Source organism: Macrobrachium nipponense, chromosome 11 (assembly GCF_015104395.2).
Source record: "Macrobrachium nipponense isolate FS-2020 chromosome 11, ASM1510439v2, whole genome shotgun sequence".
Taxonomy (NCBI): domain Eukaryota; kingdom Metazoa; phylum Arthropoda; class Malacostraca; order Decapoda; family Palaemonidae; genus Macrobrachium; species Macrobrachium nipponense.
The window spans coordinates 99,351,968-99,356,967 of record NC_061087.1 but is presented as its reverse complement, the minus strand read 5'-3'; the positions used below and the strand labels follow the sequence as shown (position 1 = coordinate 99,356,967).

At 43.4% G+C, this 5,000-nt stretch overlaps 1 protein-coding gene across 1 annotated transcript in view; it reads right to left on the bottom strand.

Annotated features, from left to right (window-relative positions):
• The window catches only part of LOC135209571 (transient receptor potential cation channel subfamily M member 7-like), a 118,529-nt gene that overhangs the window by 59,731 nt on the left and 53,798 nt on the right, over nt 1-5,000 (bottom strand). The window contains exon 2 of the mRNA XM_064242243.1: nt 224-324. The gene's annotated coding sequence lies outside the window, so the exon portion shown is untranslated. The remainder of the gene's footprint in view (nt 1-223; nt 325-5,000) is intronic.

Here is a 5,000-nt window from a genome sequence, read left to right as displayed (position 1 = left end):
TAGAGAGGGTGGAAAGTAAGATGGAAGAGAGAGAACATGAACGGAGGTATAGTAAGAGGAATGAAAGGGGTTGCAGCTAGGGGCCGAAGACACGCTGCTAAGAATCTTAAGCAATGCCTACAGTGTACCACCTCCCCTACGGATACGAAAAGTGTTGAATACAACGCGAGAAGATTCGTGCAAAAGTGTACTTCAACACTCTGGGAAATGTTCATGTACCCACCTGAACTTTCTGCGAACCCAAGTGAGTCCATCTATCTTAGTATATCGAATTTCTGATTCAGCCATCCTTGTCTGCAACTACCGATGGGAAGACCAGCCCACCTGTAATAATAATAATAATAATAATAATAATAATAATAATAATACTTTATTAAAAGTAATGGCTACTTCAGCAGCATTACACTTGTAGAGATTCTTCTCTATTTTCCGAATAGCGGCTTTTTCCGTGCTACTTAGACAGGCTAGTAGAGCGCCTATGGAGGTCATGATCAAATACAGAGCCAAAATTGGTGTATATATTTGAATTTTACAGATAAACTATGATACCATAGTTATCAAAGTCATTAACGATATATATATATATGTCTCTCTCTCTCTCTCTCTCTCTCTCTCTCTCTCTCTTTCTTGAAGCAAGCGAGCTTTCGTCTGGAGCTGCCAGACATCCTCGGGCTGGGAAGCTGAGGGTGGACTGATCTTGAAGCGGTGTCCGTCCTCGTTTATATTTGGAGTTGACAGCAGGGGAACCGCCCCATGCTGATCTACTATTGGCTGGTGGCGGTAGGTCTTCGTTTTCATTGGTGGCTTGAACCGGGTCTCAAGCCACTTTCCATGCGTTGATGGTTTCGATACTGTAAGTCCTGCAGCCGCCTAGTCCTCTTTAGCGGCGCGGTTTACGTCGATGGGCGTTTCGCTATGCTGCGGGACGTCACGGCTAACTTTATATGATTGGCTGCGGGAGTATCTCGTCGGGGGCGTCGTCTTCCGTGGAGTTGTCGTGCTCGGTGGTGTCATTGTTGGTGGCAGGTTCTTCTCATACTCGTAATTAGGGAGGAGAAATTCTTCCTGCGTCGTATTTAGTGTAGGTCTTACTTGCTGGATGAGAAGCGCCTCCAGCAGGCGTAACCGACGGCCATCAGGGGCCTTCCCGATGATCTTCGTGTTTTGGATGATCACATCCCGGGAGATGGCCTCTTGATGTTTGGTGCGTGCGTGATTTTTGATAGCCCCCTCTTGGGCGTGGCACGAGAGTCTCTTCGACAGGCGCATGGTAGTCATACCAACGTAGGCGCCGCTGCAACCGCGGACTGGGCATGTATACTGGTACACCACATGCGTCTGCTTCAGGGGTCTCGTACCTGTGGAGAGGGGTTATTTTTCATAATTATTGGTCGCGCGTCCTCCGATTCTGGTAGTAGATAATTAGGTCGATATTTTTGGTGTCGTCGGTCGGGGATAACATTTTCCAGAAATAATTTTTCTTGACTGAGTCCTCTTCTTCACGGTAATGTGAGCTCATGAAGGCTTTATAATACAGCTTGATATTATCCTGGTGGGGCGTGTTGCGGGCTCTCACTACCGTACCATTTCTCCAGGGCTGTACGGACTTCTCTGCTTATTAATTTATTTGAATACCCGTTATTTACGAGTACTTGGGAGGCGCGGTCGAGTTCCTGATGAGTGTCCTGCCAGGTCGAGCAGTGGGAGAGGGCTCTCCTGACGAAGGCCTTGACGGTCGTGCTTTTGAATCTGGCGGGGCACTCGCTGTCACCATTGAGGCAAAGTCCTAGGTTGGTTTTCTTTGTGTAGACGGAAGTACGGAGGCCGTCTTCCGTCTTACTCACAAGGACGTCGAGGAAGGGGAGCCGATCGTCGGGGCTGTATTCAACAGTGTAATTCAGCACGCTGCACTGCTGAAATGCCTGACGGAGGGCTTCTACCTCATTCTCGGCGTCGACTTGAACAAAGATGTCGTCGAAGAGACTCTCGTGCCACGCCCAAGAGGGGGCTATCAAAAATCACGCACGCACCAAACATCAAGAGGCCATCTCCCGGGATGTGATCATCCAAAACACAAAGATCATCGGGAAGGCCCCTGATGCCCGTCGGTTACGCCTGCTGGAGGCGCTTCTCATCCAGCAAGTAAGACCTACACTAAATACGACGCAGGAAGAATTTCTCCTCCCTACGAGTATGAGAAGACCTGCCACCAACAATGACACCACCGAGCACGACAAACTCCACGGAGACGACGCCCCCGAACGAGATACTCCCGCAAGCCAATCATAATAAAGTTAGCCGTGACGTCCCGCAGCATAGCGAAACGCCCATCGACGTAACCGCACCGCTAAGGAGGTCTAGGCGGCTGCAGGACTTACAGTATCGAAACCATCAACGCATGGAAAGTGGCTTGAGACCCGGTTCAAGCCACCAATGAAAACGAAGACCTACCGCCACCAGCCAATAGTAGATCAGCATGGGGCGGTTCCCCTGCTGTCAACTCCAAATATAAACGAGGACGGACACCGCTTCAAGATCAGTCCACCCTCAGCTTCCCAGCCCGAGGATGTCTGGCAGCTCCAGACGAAAGCTCGCTTGCTTCAAGAAAGAGAGAGAGAGAGAGAGAGAGAGAGAGAGAGAGAGAGACATATATATATATATATCGTTATGACTTTGATAACTATGGTATCATAGTTTTATCTGTAAAATTCAAATATTATACACCAATTTTGGCTCTGTATTTGATCATGACCTCCATAGGCGCTCTACTAGCCTGTCTAAGTAGCACGGAAAAAGCCGCTATTCGGAAAATAGAGAAGAATCTCTACAAGTGTAATGCTGCTGAAGTAGCCATTACTTTTAATAAAGTATGCTTGAGAGAGGGTCTGCTTCCTAAGTACAATAATAATAATAATAATAATAACCTGGCCAATGTTTTGTCCATTGCAGCACAGGGAGGATATAGTGTTCTTTCGTTAATAATAATAATAATAATAATAATAATAGTTTGATACTTTTACTGTCAGAATTACCACTACTACTATTATCAATTATAATCCTATTGATAAAAATAATTGTAACAACTAATATTATCAGCATTATTATTACTAGCAAACATAGGTATACAGAAATTATGTATGATAAATTCGTAAAGTAACTAATTCTACGGGCAGAACCAGCTCCATTTCAGGGAATCCCTTCTTAACCCCCACCCCCCTTCGGAATGGGGGGAGGTAGGATGAAATCCCATTATAAACTATCTTAGGGGTCCCCACTATAACCTTGCCAAGTTTCATACCCATAGGACCAGCCGTTTGGCCATGATTGAATAACAGACAGACGGACGGACAGACATAGCGCCCATTATAGAAGATAAATCACAGTCATAGCTAAATATTTTTCATATCAACAACTGTCAATGCCAGCACATCAACAACAGAAAAAAAGAAAAGAAAATGGAACACATTACAGTTAAACTTCTGCCTCTTCACCTTCATAAACTGTTATATCATTTGTTGATGTGAAGGCAACAATTTTCAGCTTGGCGTAAATAGCTAATGATTTCTTCATCAAATGAATTGTCTGGTTACAGCATCCCTTGATCTAGTCCGTTCGAGCAGCAACGTTTGGCGCAGAGAGAGAGAGAGAGAGAGAGAGAGAGAGAGAGAGAGAGAGAGAGAGAGAAAGTCACACTTTCCCACTGGTGTGAATATTTGGTTTCCAACCGTCTGTAGGCCTACGTTCGTTTTCGTTTTCCCTCCTTCCACAAAGTATTGTGAATTTCTACCACTTATTAATAACCAGCCTTCTGAAAATGGCTTACGTATAAGTCGAAACCGCCCAGGATTCACGGCCACTTTTTTATTTCATTGTGGTGGAATGGAATCTATGTGATTTAGGCATAAAGCCAAGCACTGGGACCCACGGAGTCATTCACTGTGGTAAAGCGGGACGTACAAATCACGTGTCAGAGTTATCATAATAATTTGAAAAGGTTTTGTCTTTGCGCTGTTAGTATCTAAATGCATGTAATAGTACTACGTACTTCAAGCAAACCTTACTCATGAGCACAAAGTATTGCCCATATTTCGGCGAAATCGAAATGTCTCGAGCAGATGAACTTTCCTTATGCTACGCTTCGCAGTAATGGAATTACTAAGAGAATAAGACTAAAAAGCGTGCTGGCATTAGGCCGACTAAATCCAAAGGTTACAAAACCTGTGAAAAGACACCTTGCGAAAAGACACCTAATCGACTTCTAACTCACACACACAAACTCGCTTACAGAATAAATCCTAAATATATCGCTTCCCTTCCTCTATTCCGGTAAATAAGGAGGGAGGGTTCAAGAGAAGATCCCAGTCACCCCAATCGAGATAAGAAGGTAACTGCAGAAGGCTCCTAAACAGGATTATAACCCTGGGAACAATAGAAGAAGAAGAATTAAAATGACAATGTTTTCGTTGTCCACTTATGGCTGCTCGGTCTTCTGTTTTATTTTAACAATCATTTATATTTCTCACTTTTAAAATATTAAAGATTAAAATATTTGATCGCGCTACAAATAGTCACATAATTATAATCTATAAAAAGAGACATATACTGATGAATATTTTCGTCTTCACCAATGGCTTGGCAAAAGGTCACATTCTCTCTCTCTCTCTCTCTCTCTCTCTCTCTCTCTCTCTCTCTCTCACACACACACACACACACACACACATATATATATATATATATATATATATATATAATAAATATATATAGATATATATATATATATATATATATATATCTATATATATATATATATATATATATATATATATATATATATACACACACACACACACGAGAGTCTATAGTACATGCATGTATGTATACACGTATTAAAAGTACACGCAAGTTCATTCTGCCTCACGCTACACCAGCTATCGCCCTTCAAAACTTTACCACAAATCCTACGCATTACTTTTCCTCAAACTTCCACTATTCGCGTTAAC